At 32.4% G+C, this 19471-nt stretch overlaps 1 protein-coding gene across 2 annotated transcripts in view; it reads right to left on the bottom strand.

Moving 5' to 3' along the window:
• Nucleotides 1–19009, bottom strand: part of LOC143195714 (phosrestin-2) — a 486868-nt gene extending 467859 nt beyond the window's left edge. For both annotated transcript variants that reach the window (XM_076403139.1, XM_076403137.1), the window contains exon 1: nt 18808–19009. The gene's annotated coding sequence lies outside the window, so the exon portion shown is untranslated. The remainder of the gene's footprint in view (nt 1–18807) is intronic.
• Between the last annotated feature and the right edge of the window lie 462 nt (nt 19010–19471).

Below are 19471 nucleotides of genomic sequence, written 5' to 3'. Positions count from 1 at the left end.
CGCCAGATTTAGCTGGATCAGACATCTAGCTCTTCTTACATCTCAAAAAGATAAGCACCTGACAAGCAGAACAAGAAGTCCCTCCAAATGTTTTCCATGTGCTCTTATATAATGTTTTAACCAAACCTATAAAAACGTAAAATGCGTCAGTTACCATTGAACTGTATAACTACTTTTAATGCAACTTTTGCAGTTTTGCCCCTTTACATAAACTAGTAAATAAAGGTGTTCTTTATCAATGAAGGAATTCTATTCCAGGGTTACGCCAGATTTAGCTGGATCAGACATCTAGCTCTTCTTACATCTCAAAAAGATAAGCACCTGACAAGCAGAACAAGAAATCCCTCCAAATGTTTTCCATGTGCTCTTATATAATGTTTTAACCAAACTTATAAAAACGTAAAATGCGTCAGTTACCTCTGAACTGTATAACTACTTTTAATGCAACTTTTGCAGTTTTGCCTCTTTACATAAACTAGTAAATAAAGGTGTTCTTTATCAATGAAGGAATTCTATTCCAGGGTTACGCCAGATTTAGCTGGATCAGACATCTAGCTCTTCTTGCATCTCAAAAAGATAAGCACCTGACAAGCAGAACAAGAAGTCCCTCCAAATGTTTTCCATGTGCTCTTATATAATGTTTTAACCAAACTTATAAAAACGTAAAATGCGTCAGTTACCATTGAACTGTATAACTACTTTTAATGCAACTTTTGCAGTTTTGCCTCTTTACCTAAACTAGTAAATAAAGGTGTTCTTTATCAATGAAGGAATTCTATTCCAGGGTTACGCCAGATTTAGCTGGATCAGACATCTAGCTCTTCTTACATCTCAAAAAGATAAGCACCTGACAAGCAGAACAAGAAGTCCCTCCAAATGTTTTCCATGTGCTCTTATATAATGTTTTAACCAAACTTATAAAAACATAAAATGCGTCAGTTACCTTTGAACTGTATAACTACTTTTAATGCAAATTTTGCAGTTTTGCCTCTTTACATAAACTAGTAAATAAAGGTGTTCTTTATCAATGAAGGAATTCTATTCCAGGGTTACGCCAGATTTAGCTGGATCAGACATCTAGCTCTTCTTACATCTCAAAAAGATAAGCACCTGACAAGCAGAACAAGAAGTCCCTCCAAATGTTTTCCATGTGCTCTTATATAATGTTTTAACCAAACTTATAAAAACGTAAAATGCGTCAGTTACCTTTGAACTGTATAACTACTTTTAATGCAACTTTTGCAGTTTTGCCTCTTTACATAAACTAGTAAATAAAGGTGTTCTTTATCAATGAAGGAATTCTATTCCAGGGTTACGCCAGATTTAGCTGGATCAGACATCTAGCTCTTCTTACATCTCAAAAAGATAAGCACCAAAGCTGCACAAGCAGAACAAATCGGTGTTTTGCAGGCCTAACTCGCTGCTACCTGCATTATACAAATTATTTGAGAAAATGCTATTAAAACTTGTTAAATCGGCAATGGCAATACCAGATTTTCAGTTTGGCTTTCAAAATAATACCTAAAAAACGACAAATTTTAGTGTCGTTACGAATATTGGAAAGGCGTTTGAAAAAAAAACACTGCCCTTCAACATTTATAAACGTCTCATTCGCAAAAGCAAAGCTCTTCAACGCAGCCAAAACAAAGTTCTTCAATTAATCACCAATACTTATCTCTAAGTAACCAATAATGAATTAGACTACGTAATTTAATTTTAATGCGTATATCTATGTGTATATCCTATATATCTCGGACTCGTCTTTCTAGTTTATTGATGCAAGTACAACATAACAATGATAGTAAATTAAGATGGCTGTGGATAATGGTCGTTGCAGTAGATTTTACATTTTGAACGTCTTGTTGAAATTCCAGAATTATTTGAATAAATGTGTTGAAGTTGAGGAAAATTATAATATAGGCAAAAATTGATTTTTTCAATAACAATAACAATTACATTGAAATAACTTTGCAAGGTGGACTTTATTAATTAAATAATATTTAAATTGTTTATTGTTGTTTATCACTAACAAAGTTTACTAACAATGCTAATCATTTGAAACTTAAACGACAATCGATTAACAAATACCTGAAAAATTCGATACAGTCCACTATTGCTGTTTCCAAAATAAACTAATAATTAAGATAAGTGATATAATATATGCTATTTCAATTAATCCTAACACAAAATCCAGTCCAACAATACCATCACAAATAGAAAACAATGTCTTCAATAACCGCCGCAAACAAACGCCGTTTGTATGCTAAAATAAGATTTATGGCAATAAACCATAATAATAAAGGCATGATAATATGTCAAGCAATGAGAAGTAGAATAAATTATATAGTAATTAAATTAAGAAGTGTTTGCGTTAACAGATTCACCTAGACACACCAATATATCCAATTGCCAACAATCGCTGCCGTGGCGACATATGCTAACGATACGGCGATTTTGTCATCCCACGAGGATCAATCCAATCATAAGGAACACCCAACTTCATCTCAACAAAATTCATTTGTGGTATTAATGCGAATGAGACGAAGTCTACTCACGTGACGTTCACCCTGCATAGAAGGACTAATATAAATAATCATGAATTCCGGCAAGCATATAATGTTAAATATCTGGGAATACATCTGGATCGACGCTTAACTTAGAAGAAATATATATTACTAAAGCATAAGCAACTTTATCGTTATAGTCAGATAACAAGATATTGCTATATAAGCCAATTCTTAGGCCTATTTAGGCTAACAAATCCAACCTAGCCATTCTTCACAGGTTCCAAAATAATGGGCTGCGTGTCATCGTTCGCGCAGCATTTTACGCCTGTAACAAACTAATTCAGGACGTTATAACTAGTGTAACTAATCCACAGTGCCAGCATAAACTACTTTAACAGAATATCAGTACAGCCAAATGTCCTCGCCAAATAATTAAATATGACACAACCAAATATAACAAAAACAGTGAAGTTCGTAGGCTAAAACGTTTACTACCATCCTACCAGATTAATAGACACATAAAATAGTTTTTAGAATAATATAGGATAGTAATTAAATTAAGTACTAGTTTACAAGTTTGTACAGCAGATCACTTACTGAAGAAATTTTCTACATGTCATATTATAATATAAACTCCGTCAAATACGTATCCCATTGGACAGATTATAGAATTGTAAGACAATAATTTTAAAAAATTGTTAACAATACTGGAAAACATAGTTAATTTTCCGTATACTTAATAAACAACACAGCATAAATAATTGTTATCTTAAACATCTTCAGAAAATTGAGGTTATGGAACCGGAGTTACCGATTTCAAATTAAACTACTGACGAATTTTCAAAATATATAACATAAAAGACTATCAAAGTTATTTGAAGTATTGATTCAACGCAACAAAGCAACCTAACAAAGCTGTCCAATCAAACGATTCCTCAAACATCAAACCGTGAGCTAATATTCATCAGCAGACACAACACATATGCAAACATTCACCGGCATACGAACTTAAATCGTAAATCAAATTATGTTAACTCCATTACCATAATTTATCCGAATAGTTGTTAACAGATATGTTAATTAGTACACCAATTTATAATCTGGTTATGGACAATTAAATTCCCAGTCTAGTCCGGTTAGCGATCGAAACCGAAAACAGATGCACTGTAACTGTCATTTTACTAGGCGATTGTGACGTTTTTCCTATACTGATATTTCGAATAATCGAATAAACTTGTCTGTTAAAATATGTCAGATTACCTAACAAATTTCGAATATATATGGCCTTAAATCTATTTATATCCATTATGTACAGTGGGTAAATTTCAAAACGTTCGTAATTGCAGCGGGTTTTATTTATATATAAAAGTCCCTCCAAATATTTTCCATGTGCTCTTATATAATGTTTTAACCAAACTTATAAAAACGTAAAATGCGTCAGTTACCTTTGAACTGTATAACTACTTTTAATGCTACTTTTGAAGTTTTGCCTCTTTACATAAACTAGTAAATAAAGGTGTTCTTTATCAATGAAGGTTACGTTATTTAGTCTACACTCCAGAAGTGATGAGAAGTATTTTAGGTGCACCCAAATTACTACAAGACTGATTACTTACACCGCTATCTTCAGATACCGACTGTCACTCAGGAAATCAAGAGAATTGCAAGGAATCATGAGAACAGACTCCATTATCATGTCAATATTAAAGCAATACAACTCTTGGATAAAACCAGAAGAGCCCACAGGCTAAAATGAATCAAACCATTTGATATTGTGTAGTGTAGTGAAGTGCATTTAATGAAAAATCAGCTGTGTTAATGCATAGACATTATTACACAAGAGATTAAAGTTATTGTAAAGACAAATTGTAAATTAGTCGGCAACGACTAGTAACAATGCAATAAATATTTTTTAAAATTTATTCTACACTAGAAACAGCATGGAAAAAAAATGTACAAATGAAGTACAATTTGTTTTCTCACTTATTTGCGTAAATTAATGCGCAAAGACGATATATTTAATTAAAGATGTTAAATCGATACGTAATGGTGAAATAATTGGATGTAAATGGCTTAATCGTCTGTCTGGTTTTGGATTCCTTTCTTCCATTCCATTCCAGATCTATTCTTGATACCTTTTCTTTCTTCTAAATTCTGTTTAAATCTTGACTCCCTTGATTGTATCTCAACTTATGTCTGTTGTTTTACTAATTCGGTAATCTTTTTACTGTTTCTGGTCTTGGTTCTGTAACTCTTTCATTTTAATCATATTGTGACGGCAAATTCTGATGTTAATTCTGATTCTCTTTTTTTGCCTGGTTTACCAGCTGAAAAGGTTTTCTTTCTGATGTTAGTTAACTCAATGTATAAGAGAGGATTGCCCGTGAAGGCGCTTTATTTGGGGTATAAGAACTTTAGGCGGCTTGGAGATCCGCTTATGGGGGGATAGTCTTCGGGGTTACCGGATTGGGAACGCCTCTGACAGGGATCTGATGTGGGAATTTTTGACAGCTGAGGTTGCATGGAACTTCTTGAATAAGAAGAAAACGAACCGGCTTATTTGTGCTGTGTCAGTTTCCCGATGAATTTCGGTATTTCTGACAAACCTGATAGAAAGGCATTTTTTGTTCAAAATTAATAACGGAACGTTTGCTTGGAACTTGAACAACCGTTTTTCTACTTTTATAGCATATTAATACAGAAAATATCCCGTAATCGGTGTATAAGAAATTTTCCAACGGACACCCTATAAAACTAGAACTACAGTGTGGGTTGAAAAACCAAAACGCCCTACATGTAGCAAAAGATAATATATTTTAAACTGTACAAATTATTAACATAATGTATAACATGATTAATAATTGGGCCGAATTTTAATATTTATCGATCAAAATGTATTGTTTTTACTATATTACATTAATATATAATTGTTAAGAACAAATAGAGTGAATATTCGAATAAATTAATTCGATAGTTCAAATCGCTTATTTGCTAATGATTTTCCAGCACTTTGCTAAGCCCGCAAATTGACGTTTTCATGTCTGATTCCTTTCTAGCCAAGAAAAACATGTTTGCACTGCAGCAACGGTCTTCACAAATATCCAATGACAATTACGATCCATCTACTGTTCTTGTATACTGTAATTTTAATAAAACTCATAATTTTAATAGGATTTATATCAGTTCAATGACAAATTGATATAAAGTGCCTGTCATAGCATTAATAATTATGAGTAATTAATCAAATAGGTATGTAGTACAACCAAATACACCCCTGCCTTCGCATCAAAGGGGGCTTTGCAGATGTTCCTGAGTCTCCTCCAGTTTTCTATCACGACATTTTTAACACAGTATTGTACGTGAACCACTATTCATTACAAAAATGGCTCGATTTTATTTCTTTTCCAAAGTCCATTAAATAGTTGATACTATATTGAAAAAAACTTTAATAATAAGTATATTTCCCACTATTCTCTAATATATTTTATTAATCCTGAAATATTTTCAGGAAAAATTCCTGCATTTCCTTTCTGTCAAAAAAAGGGAACAACTAACGCTGAAACTTATAGCATATATATTTTGTTATACATTAAAACAAACGTTAAAAATTATTGAATTTTTTTCCGGATTGTAACCGCATTTATTCGCATTTCGCAATCTGGATAGAAAATGGTTCCAAAATTTAGTTCAGTTAAGTCAGACTTTTACCCACTCCACATGAGCATTTTTAGACAAAATATTAATTTATAAACTCCTAAATAATATCAACAAAGACAAGCGATGCATTGGGCTTACTACTGTGCGACAATTAATTGTAAATCTAAATAAGAACAAGTCAAGTGTTTATTGAGATATTACAGCTTTACACCATTAAGGATTTTTTACAGAAACCAGACGAAAACAGAAAGAAATAGTTACCGGAAGAAGCAAAGTCTAAGCTACATGTTGGAAATATCACGATTTCCAAAGTTCTCTTAGCATAAAAATGACATTACTTTTTCCCAACCTTGTATATACAAGATCGAATTTGTTTTGGTTAACAATAAAAAGTAAGATATATACCCAATATGTAAAATACATAAGTAACATTTTCAATAAATTTTCATGGACTTTCACCTGAGATACAAGACACACATATCATAGGGATACCACAACTTAAAACAATGGACAAGAAGGAATTTATGGGTAATGATTAAACAGTGTCTTTTAGATTACATAAGCTTGGAACTGAATATAAATACTGTTAAAAAAAACACGCATAATTTTAACGCCTATCAAATCGATAGTTATTTTAAAAAAAAATAAAAAAGTGATCTTGGATGAGATCAGCATGATAGTATAATTACAATTTTACAGGAAAATATGATGGATGCCTAAGCTGTTTTAGGAGTTCATAAGCTACTAGGTTTATTCGCAACGAACCAAATACAACACAACAAAGTCTCAAAGGGCTGGTTAGAGGCTATCCTTTCGTCAATTACGTATTCCAAGAAATCCCAAAACCACAACGCAGAGTGAATTAGCAGTTAGAAAGTTTAGAATTAGAAATTAATTAAATAAAATCGATAACCAAACCTACACTAAGACTAATAAATATTGAAATGGAACAAATACATAAACTAATAAGTAAATAATAAAATTGGGTATGGATAAAAGTTATATTAAAATGAATGAAAATTAGATTTTGAAATAAAAACTTACTTTCTTGAGGAAATCAAATAATTTGGGAAGGTTTTAGTTAAATAGTTAAAAAGTTGGGATTGTTAAAAAGTTTCTTCATTCCGTTAAAACATGGGACTGGTTCATCACAATTGGGACAGAGTTCGATTCATTAGGAAGAAGTGAGTGAAGTGGGCGTGAGCAACCAGCAGCCCGTCAATTTTTTTGTAAATCTCCATTTTCTAAAAAAAATAGAGCTAGGAAAAATAAGTCCTTCTTAATGGATCAAAGCTTATTTTCTCCCTCCAGAAGGCCCCATTCAAGTTGCATCAGACTGTCTATGTTATTATCTACTAGCGACCCGCCCCGGCTTCGCACGGGTGCAATGCTGATACTAAATTAAATACACTACAGAAAAAATATGAACGTTGTATATAAAAACATAGCGGCCCGCTCCGACTTTGCACGGGCATAAAATATATATGCCTATGTCACTCAATGATAACATGATTAAAATCGGTCCAGTATTTTTGGTTCATTCATTACTGCCCTTGGCCTGCACGCATTAAATTTGGAGTAAAACAATTCCTCTTCCCCTATACTTACTATGAAGATTTCCTGCTATCTTTGGAATATCTAAATTCATACAATTTTTATTACATTACACATTTTTAAACGCAAATTTTAAATTTGTAATATCTCCGAAAATATTTGTTTAATTTACATGCTGTAAGGAACCATATTGATCTATATTAATTGCACACTGTATTTAAGGTACTTAATTCGATAGGGATTAATGCCGTATTGCTTAAAATAGCTTCGTAAATAAGCCATTTTCTCACGTAAAAAGTAAACAATAAAAATGGTTAATGTGGGTTATCCCTAAAAGATAAACATATACCATCGCGGACTTTTTTGTAGACCTTTTTATGGTGTACAATACTGTAATACATTAATTTGATCTAACTCGTAGGGTTAGGCAGCGTTTTTGCTAATTGCTAAATAAGCCTAAAAAAATAGGTTAATTTACGACATCACGTTAGAAACCTCTAAAATTAGCAATGTTGCCTTAGTATATTATGCATGTATTATACATATAAACCTTCCTCTTGAATCACTCTATCTATTGAAAAAACCGCATCAAAATCCGTTGCGTAGTTTTAAAGATTTAAGCGCACATAGGGATATAGGGACAGAAAAGGCGACTTTGTTTTATACTATGTAGTGATAAATGGGAAGAGATCTTTATCAGATAACAGAATTTCTAATAGCGTCTTTCATGAGATTATCAGTCAGGTACTATTTTGTAGATGTATAACCAGACTATATAGTTCAAAGGTTTGAGGAAAATCTAAAATACTATCGATATTTTGCAATGAGTTTCGCAACACAACAACAGTGACTATATTTGGAAACGGATAAAGCACGTATCCACTACTACAAACTTGAATCAAAAATATTGTCAGCCGAGTGAAAAAAATACTATAAAATCCTTCCAAAATTCTTAAAAACTAAATAATTTAATTATACAAAAATACATTTAAAAATTAGTATTACAATTTTTTTTGGTTAGACCGGAGCATATCGCTTAACAATCGTGTAGTTCTAATTTAAAAAATTAATGGCAATCAGCTAATTTTAAATATATAAATAAAAAAAACCAGAAAAAAACATCAGTTATAAGCACCTCTATAGCATTCCAATCTACCTATATATAATATGTATCTATACGTGCCTATATAGTCAGTTGCTTGTAATTAAATCACGTCTGAATTGTGAAACTACATGCGTCTCCATATCGAGGGTCCTTTTATCTCGTGGTCCAATCAAAGGCCAACCTTTAATGATATTGTTACCGCTATTACCTCCAACATCTAATAAATTATAAAGGAGCCTTCAACCGCAGATCCATTGCTCCTAGCCAACACTCAATATTCTATTGATAACGATATTAGAGACAATTAATTTTCAACAAAACTATTATTAATTAATAAATCACTTATTATATTAACTGTTAGTCGAAATTCATTAACGAAGTTATATCAAATCAAATATTAATTAACTACAGTGTAAAATATATTGTATACCAGAATATTCGGACAATACAATATTACTTAATATTTTCAATATAACAAATAAAGCAAATAAATAGTATGGGACAAAACAATTTTTGAAATACTCGTTATTCGAGCTTGACGACAAAACCAAAGGCAACTAATGTACAAACAATCTTAACCAAATTATCGGTAAAGTTTGTTGGATTGGGTCTATTCTTCTAGTTTTCTGTCCATTGTCCAGTAGTTGCTGCCACACTGATATGATTTAACCCTCTTTTATGTTTTATGGTGCCATTTTGGATAACATCGTGGATTCATCGGATTTTCAGATTACCGTGCACTTCTTATCTGGTTAAAGTCAGTTAAGTTAAGGTTAATATTCTTAGTACAGTTAAATTTGGCTTCGCAACGATAGATATTGGTAATTAACCGAGGTACACTGTTTTGACAGTATTGCGTTATAAGTCGGTTTGATAGTGCAACTCCATATTTGCACCCCATAGGTCCAGATAGTTTTAGTTGTGATCTTCTCATCTTATTGCCTAATATAATGTTTCCTGTTTACTCTACCATCGAAACGAATGCCGAAGTATTTCGCTAATTCTGGTAGAAGAATTAAACACCTCTCAAGTGATATAATTATATACATATAGTCCTTCCAATAAACTTCATTGCACGTCATCAATACCATCGAAGGTATTGCCAAGCTCAGTTTGTAAAAACGTAAAAAAAAATAAACTCGGAGCAGATTTTTCTTTCTCATTTTACTAATTAGCATTACTCTAATTAAAAAGAGACAAAATAAAGTCTTATGCGCCCTAGCATATAATCGAATCGGTCTATAAAATTCGATTTGTGTTGGTACTGATCGACACCGTTGTCATACGTCTGTAAAATTATTCAAAACGTTGATGATAATTATCAGAGGTTATAAACCGGCAAACATTCTTTTGGCGCTTGTTTTGATAATTTTCTAACAGTTGTTTAAAATCTGTGATAATTCTAATTAAAAATGCCAAAGCCATTAAATAGTCAGGAACTGATTGCGTCTCTAATAAGTTACTTTGAACACGAACGAGAAAATGCGTTAGAGACAAGTATTTATGCTATTAAATATTAAGTTGATTAATAGAAATATTATTTCATCGTGTTGTAGCTACACATAATATTAATATAATAATCAATAAGAACGAGTGAATCCAAAGAGCGGCACAATACAAAGCAGGTGACGGATGAAGACCATCTTAATGTTAGCTCTATTCGAGTTTAAATTTATAAAATGTATTTTAAAAAAAATGAGTAGTTCTTTCGATATAAATATTATTTAAAACAATTATTTCAGAGAAACCTATTTGTCTGGAAAGTATCCAGAAAAAACTTAAGCATATGCAACTCTTGGAGGTATATAAGTCATCCCTCCATACACTGTTTATTTTGTTTATTTTGTAGGATTATGGCCCAATGCAGATAATTACGAACGCAAAATGATAAGAACAGAAACAACTAGATGAGTATATAATTAATATAGGATAACTATAAAAAATGTATTGTAGACTACATACACCACTACAGTTCACACTACAGAAAAACATGGTTAGAGTACAAGTTGAATATAAAAAAAACAACTCTAACAGTCAACAGTAATTCCGCGGTAGCAATTTGCTCATTTTGTAGATTAATGCCAAATGCATACCGGGTCAAAAGCTTGTGAGACGTCCAGGAATATTGCAGGGCACTACTTTTTTCTTCGAATACATTTTCAACAACCGCTGTTAGTCTGTGCGCTTTTGACCAAAAACAATGACGAGTTGATGATTCGGAGCAGTGTTTGTAGATGATCAAGCGTAATAAACCCGCGTTTTTGCGTCGATATGTGACAATGGATGAAACATGGTTCCATCATTTCACTCCAATCGACATCCATCCGAGTGGACGACACATGATGAACCCGCTCCAAAGCGTGGGAAAACGCAACAGTCCGCTGGCAAGGTTATGGCATCTGTATTTTGGGATGCACATGGAATAATTTCCATTGACTACCTTGAAAAAGGAAGGATCATTAAAAGCAACTTTTACATAGCGTTATTGGACAGTTTGAAGGACGAAATCGGCGAAAAACGGCCGCATTTGAAGAAAAATAAAGTGCAGCTTCACCTAGACAATGTATAGACAAGACATAGTATCACGTACCGTAAATCAGTGAAAACGATGCCAAAAATACATGAATTGGGTTTCAAATTGCTTCCTCATCCACCATATCCTCCAGATCTGGCCACCAGCGACTATTTCCTGTGCTCAGGTCTCAAAAGAATGCTCGCTGGGAAGACATATTTGTTGAATGAAGAGGTGATCGCCGAAACCGAGGCCTATTTTGAAGAAAAGGACAAATCGTACTACAAAAATGGTATCGAAAAGTTGGAGGGTCGCTATAATGAGTGTATCATCCTTGAAGGGAATTATGTTGAATAAAAATACTTAATTTTGCCAAAAAATATGTGTTTTACTATGGTAGACCGGGGACTTTTCAATTGACTTTGACTTTTGATTAGATTCTATATCATTCGGTTGGAATACCTTAGCTAAATAATTCAGATTTTTCTTCGTTGTACGGTTGTACGGTTCTGTAATAATTAGTCTTTTGGAACTCGAAGTTGCTTTCCATAGCGAGTAATCTTTGTCTGTCTGCTTTTGAGCTTCATTCACTTACATAGTTTTGAAGCAACTCTGAGATGCAATTAATAAACAAATATATTCAATTAGATAAAGATCATTTTTAGAATTTAGTAGAATTTTAAGCTTGTTTATTTTAATAACCGAACGAAAATAAAACCTAGATCTAAACTAAGGTCAAAACTAAACTAAACCAAGATCTAGTCTAAAACCTAATAAGATCAACACTGCCGGTGAGCACACGAGATGGTTTAATTCAACGATAATCAAATCAGTGGCTATTTTTATTGTTGGAAAAAATTTGCCAGAGAAACATAAGTGATACTAAGTTCACCAGGTCATTTAGTCTTTGATGAACAAACATCATTTTTCATAATACGAGGGTCACTATTTATATTTCTGGAATAGGAAAAAAACAAATAGTTCATTTCTTCCATTCCGAATGAGGTATCTTCAAAACATGATTTTTGAGCGCTTCAATAGCTTCTTCGGGCGGTGAAAATCGTTGACGCAGTTTATTCTTCACGGATTGGAACAAAAAGAAGTTATTGGGTGCCAAATCAGAGCTGTACGGCAGATGACCCATCAATTCGATGTTCTGAGTGCTCAAATAGTATCTTGTTTGAGCCGATGTGTGAGAGCTCGCATTGTCATGATGAAGGACAATCCGGCGTCTCTTGTTTGTTTTCCTTATTTCACTGAAGACTTCTGGCATACAAATGGTTGTGAACCAATTTACTGTTCTAGATTCTCCAGAGGCACTGTTGCAATATGACCAGTTTTCCCGAAGAAACAGGCGATCATTTTCTTTGAAGTGCTTCGTGTGCGAACAACTTTTGTTGGATTTGGTTCATCTTGGAACACCCATACCGTCGACTGCTGCTTACGAATATATCCATGATTCGTCACCCGTCACGATTTTGTAAACCTCTTTAGAAGCACCGTGATTGAATTTCTTAAGCATTTCTTTGCACCAATCGACACGAGCCTTTTTTGAGCGATTGTCAAATTGTGTGAGATTCAACGCGAACATAACTTTCGCACAGCTAAGTGTTTATGTAAAATCGCATATGTGCTGGTGGAACTAATGCTTAGGGATGCCTCAATCTCACAACATCGATCTTTTCTTATACAACAGCCTATTTTGGACGACCTTCACGAAACTCATCGGACAGCGAACTACGACCACGAGTGAATTCACTAAACCGACGATACACGGTGATTTTTGATGGAGCTTCATCGCCAAAAGTCAAATTAAGTTGATTGATGCACTCTTGTGATAATCCACGTCGAAAATCGTAAAAAATAACCGCACGAAAATATTCATGATTCAGTTCCATTTTTTGTCGAGACGAAACATTCAACTAAATATAAAATAAACAAATAGCGTCCGTGCGACAAAATGTTCTGAGTGCGTGTATTGTCAAGATGTTAAACTTTACGATGAAATCAAATGGACTCACATGACAACAGTGTTACCAATTCCCGAAATATAAATAGTGACCCTCGTAAATATCTAAATACAAAAGCCAAACGCTGTACATAACAATAAAGTAAACAAACAAGCGAAAAGAACTCAATCATGCACCGGTCAAATCGAATTTCGTGAAAAAAACGCTGTGTAGTAAACAGATCGGCTCGTGAAAGAAATTGGAATCGGGCCGAAAGATGACAATGTCTCATATGGCTCGTCCGTAACAAACGAAAATCGAGAGATTGTCTGAAAGTTACTGGCGTTTCGCTGACTCGACCGATGTTCCGAAAGTTTTTTGACAGTGGCCCGAGGGGGAATCACGTGGGACGTCGGGAACGCGCACACAACTTCAAACCAAGTTCACGTCAAAACGGGGATGTTTTTGTTCATGGGGTGGATAGAAAGGAATATCCGGTTTAAGGTGAAATCTTCAACCTCCCTTAAACTTTTCAGAAATTTCTAATCAGCCCTTCATTGTGCAGTAGACTTTTATTGCTTTTTTATATATTTTTTAAAGGCAACTTGTGGGAAAGTTCTTCTGTGTTACTCCTATTTCGTGATTATTTGAGTCACAATATATGTTTTTCATGGAACTTTATTTATTTAGTCAGTTAGCAAATAACAGGCGGGGCAAATGTCCTGCTACTATTTTGAGTATGCGCCATGTTTGTTATGTGACGTTTAGCTCAGTTTTGCTTTAATCTTGTGTTGTGCAGACGTCCAGATTTTATTATGGATAAATATACGCCACAATAACGAGCGGAAATAGTGACAATATTTATTGAAAATAATCGTTCCATTATTGCCACTCAACGAACATTGCGTCAAAAATATCCTGATCGTCCAGTGCCTCACAAAACCACAATTTATCGTTTGCATGCGAATTTTTAACAATGCGGTACGACAGCAGACAGGCAACGTTCTAGAAGACAACGGACGTCTCGTAACGCTAAAAATGTGGCTCTGGTGCGCGATAGTGTTGCAGAGTTTCCAGAAACATCAATACGCAGACGTGGTTCCCAGTTACACATTTCTGCACGCAGTTTCTGCATGTGGTTTCAGCAAGATGGGGCCACAGCATTCAATTATGGAATGACGTTTTTCCACGAAGACTAATTTCGCGATGTGGCGATTTAGCATGGGGATTTAAATGGGGTTTTTTAAAATCAAAACTTTATGTGAATAAGTCCAAAACGATTCAACATCTGAAAGACAATATTAGTCACGAAAATTGAAGAAATTCAGCTTCAGATGTTGCAGGATGTCATGAAAAATTAAAAAAAGAGCCGAAAGTTTCATAGCGAATCACGGTCACCATTTAGCTGATATAATTTTTCAATCATAACGAAAAAAAAACGTAAAGACCAAATAAACTTTTTATGAAAACCAAACTTGCTTATCTTTTCTTTGAGAAAAATTATCGGCAATGACAATGGTAGCAGGACTTTTGCCCCATGTTGTATTCTGGTAATTTTTTCAATTCAAAAAGATCACCGTAGAGACAAAATGTAAGTTACGCCACAATGACTAGTAATAATATATTAATAAACAAAATGTTCATGTGAAATATAAGTTCAACTTTTAATCTTGCTGTTGGTGAATAGGTAATGTTCCCCGAATCTGATAATCTAATATTTAATAAAAATAAAAAATAGCTTTTTTTAATATATAAACGGTAATGAGTTGCAAACTAATGCAAAGTGCCCTTTCACGCCCCAACAACTCAATCCTTCGTCGGCGGCCGGGGCGGGGGTATATTTCTCAGCGGCCGAAAAAAAATGCAAAAATATACTCCCCGAGAATTGGGGTTCGAATTGATTAATTGATACTCCGGGGATTCTCTGAATGTTTTCGCGCCGAAAGTTCAGTCAATTTTATTCGCCATTTGCATTTTTCTTTATTCAGCGCGGCGCCCTCACGAAAGATTAAAGGGAAAATCTTCAGATTTTTTCCACGTAGGAAGAAAAATTTATCTACTATTATATGAGGACTACGGATTAATTCTTATCGATGCTATATATTGGCGGTATTTATAATGTCATAGTTCTATCTCTTTCTATAAAATTTTGCCTCCCTTTTCGAAGAAAACGGTAATGGTTACTAAACAAAGCACTAACCGAATATTGCATGTAACAAATGGGTTAATTTGTACCATCAAGAATTCAAATCATAGAAAAAAATAGAAATTTCACGGTATAGGCGACCTTGGTGAAATGTTCTGTTTAATTCAATCAACGGTAGCGCTGCGATCGCAAATTGTGATTGGCTAGTTTAAATTCCTGGTGCCGCCACTAACATGAAAAGTGCAAAGTTTTTTTTCTATGGGCGTCCATTTTTTAGTTTGTTGTTTGAAGGTTTTGGTTTTTGTTTAGATCAAGAAATCTTCATTTTACATTGTGAATATTTTCTGTTTTACATTAATATCCAACATTGTTTTTATCAGGTACATATAAAATTATCTATCTACTACATACCTGTTTATATATTGTTTTTTTACAGAAAATCAAAACCTACTTATGAAGATATTAGTGGTTATAAAATTAAATTAATCTACCAAGTTGTTCGTATGCTGTCAGTGTGATGTCTCTACATAAAGAAGTCTTACAAGAAGGTAATAATTAAGATAACTGGATAATTAGTAGTAATAAATACTACTTTTAATTGTAAAATATCCCAAAATATTTGTAATACTTTAATTTTTTAAAACAATCAGCGTTTAATAAATTTATAGTAGAGCTATTGTGTATTTAAATTTGATTGCCTTGTTAAGAAAATATTTGTTACGTTGCCATTAATTAAAAATTTCATTGCTACTTTTAGGGGATTTATTACCTTAAAGAAATCGATTGTGTCTAAATTTATAAATAACTACATTTGTTTAACAAATCTGAACCAAAATTTCTTAAAGAGTTTTGTTGGATCTATTAGAGGTCATGAGGGTAGAAAGAACATCCTTCACCTAGTATGTTCGAGAAATCAGGACTCATCATCACTTCCATTTTTTCACATCATTCTTCCGGAGAAAATTGTGAAGAAGATGAATATGTTATATAACTTATATTCTTTTTTAACGGGAGATCTAGTACCACTTGAGATTGTTCCAGAGTTCCAGAGAACTTTGCTCAGAGGAAACAAGAGTCTAATATTGTATTTTAGTCTTATGTCAATATTTGTCTACATTCTATATTAAGTAGTTTCACGAAATAAATACTCTAAAATCTAAATATCTTTAAAAAACACATACATTTTTAGTATTTCAACTGTCCAATCCATAATGATTTTCAAGACCAAATTTTAAAAGTTATTGTGAGGTGTGATTGTATTTTTGGTTTAATGAAGTTAATGCAATATCAACAGGGAAGGATTTAAAGTTTACCTTCAATATATCAAGATAAGTTAGAACTCTAATAGTTCCCATAAAATTGATGGCACTAAACAAATATGGGAAGGCATTATAGAAGAATTATAGATATTTTAATTAATTTAATTTTTTTTTTGCTTTTTGTTTATATATATTTATATTATTTACACTTATGTATATTTGTATAGGATTTTATTTTAATAAATTAATTTTAAAAATTAAATTTGCTTTTCATTTAAATACTATTGTCCAATAAATGTGACGTCACAAAATAATCAGGCGAAATGGCAGATCAATCAAAGCAAAGTATTTTAATTACATATTTCTACATAACTATTTTAAACTAACCAATCAAATTCACGTTGTCAGCGCCACCAATGATTGAACTAAGCAACACTTTGCCCCACTACTTACCATTGGAGTTGCACACCCCTGGTTCAAATGAATGTTCCATAGAATATTAACAGTTATAAAATAGTTTCATAGAATCGTAATTTTTCATTTGTTGATGAGTTGTTAGTTCGCACGTGGGACATACGAGAGCAATAGATAAATTTTATATTAAATATTAAATATTATAAATATATTATTATTAAATTATATAATTTCTCATATTAAATATGAGATATCTGCAAGGGCGAGATTGAAAAGTGAAATAAATAAGCAAAGAACAATGTAATTCTATTTAAAAACTATTTATTAAATTTAAATTATTATTTTAATCAGCCTGGTGTATTTATTGTTTTTGTATTATATATTTTAGGTGACAAATATGGATAAAAGATAGGGACTATATGAACACAAAATACATAATTTGCATTGATGAAACACAGGACAAACAGAAGAAATTACGAATTATTAGCAGTACATTTGTAAACATTTTAAAGCATTGATACATATAGAGGTGTTTAATGATTAAAATGTGATTATATGACATTTTATTCTTTGAACCTTGTATCAATGATTTTGACTATTTACTTTATAGACATAGATTTGGAAAATGAATAGTTAACTTAATGGTTGTAAAGACATTCCTTTAATATATATTTCCAAATTGTAAAAAATATATTACCTAATTCTGTTTGTCATTGTTTTAATAGTTTAATATTTAATGTTAAAGTCAAATATCACCTCCAAAATTATTTTATTCATATATTCTCTGTTTTAATAAACAAGCATGTATTACTACATTTATTATTCCATACTTATGTTTAGAACAAAATAAAGAAAGATTATATATACTTATATTTGATGCTCTAAAGTTGTTGTAGTAAGTACAGTACACTTAAGTAAATAAGTACAGTAATTAAACCAAATTTAAAAGATGCGAGTGTTAGTTTTTGAGATAGTTTGCATATATTTTAATATACAGGGATTTAATAATTATTAATGTTATTGTTAATATTATGTCTCAAATCGATCACTAGTATCTATCAAAATCCAATAAGCACCTTTGTATTCACGATATCCAAGACACATGTCAAATACTATATTTCCTAAAAACAATAAATAAGTAAACTATTTTCTATCACACCAATTTAAATATTACATGGATATAATATTAGCATAATATTGATTTCTATTTATATAAGGCAAACAGGATAGATTTCAAAAAATCTCGTTTGCGCCAACCGTTAATTTAATTATACCCTTACAGTCACATCACACGAAACAGACGACACATTCAACTAAACTACCAATATTTCACACCCCTTGCCTTAACGTTCAATCTCGTCCGTTTCCTTTTTACGAATCTTAAGAGATATTTCAAAAGAAGGATTTATTATTGTCCTACCCCCCACAAACGGTTGCTGGAAAACTATAAGGCCGAAATAAAAGAAAAAAAAGGAGCAAAATTTAAGTACTTTTATATTAATAAAATGGATAGATGCACTTAATCATTGTGGATCTGATATTCGGTGAAAACTTTTTTATATTCGACTGAAAAAATTGTACCTTGAAACAATAATAATAAATGTCCGGTAAAATTCCAGTTTATTAATATTTCTTTAAAAATTATTAGGAAAACTTATAAAACTAGTGAATGTTTAATTTTTCTATTTAAATCGGCGAACTTACCTTTTCTTCTACCCCAAATTATTGAATAATATTATAACAGTATATTTAAAAGTAACAGAAATTAATTTAAATATTTTACTAAAATGCACTGTCGATAAGTTAGAACGCAACTTATGCACTGCGTCCAGAAAACTTTTTTCACGTCCGTATCATCAACCGAATTTTCATGCGATCCATCCGAGATACCGCTGCGAGTGAGACTGAAACGTGGAAAATGCGCTCGCCACGGAAAAGCCGAAAACTCGCCGGCAACCTGTAAGCGTCTGCTCAGACAAAACGCCACGAAAATCGACATCCCCTCGTTCCAATTATTTAAAGTGCATGTGGGAAACCTTTTACGACAAAATTTTTTTTTCGTCTTTTTTACTTTTATAAAATCAGCCAAAATTATAATTATATTAATAAATCACTTTTCCACATTAAATAATTTAATTAACTGTGTATTAACGAAATAACAAACAGAAAAATTGATTCTTTAAAATTCCAAATTTGAATATTAAAACCATAATATAAAAAAATAAAATATACCGAAAATAAGAAACAAATAGTAAAATTGCTGCATCGGACATCAAGTATTAATAAACTGGGAATTTAAAGAACTTTTAACATCTAATATTACTTCATATCGTAGAATAAATTTCACATTTTATACGCTACAAAGTAA

This window comes from Rhynchophorus ferrugineus, unplaced genomic scaffold (genome assembly GCF_030347505.1).
Source record: "Rhynchophorus ferrugineus isolate W39M unplaced genomic scaffold, kcgeb_rfMv2 rfM4, whole genome shotgun sequence".
NCBI classification, from domain to species: domain Eukaryota; kingdom Metazoa; phylum Arthropoda; class Insecta; order Coleoptera; family Curculionidae; genus Rhynchophorus; species Rhynchophorus ferrugineus.
This window is presented reverse-complemented; position numbering and strand designations above follow the sequence as displayed.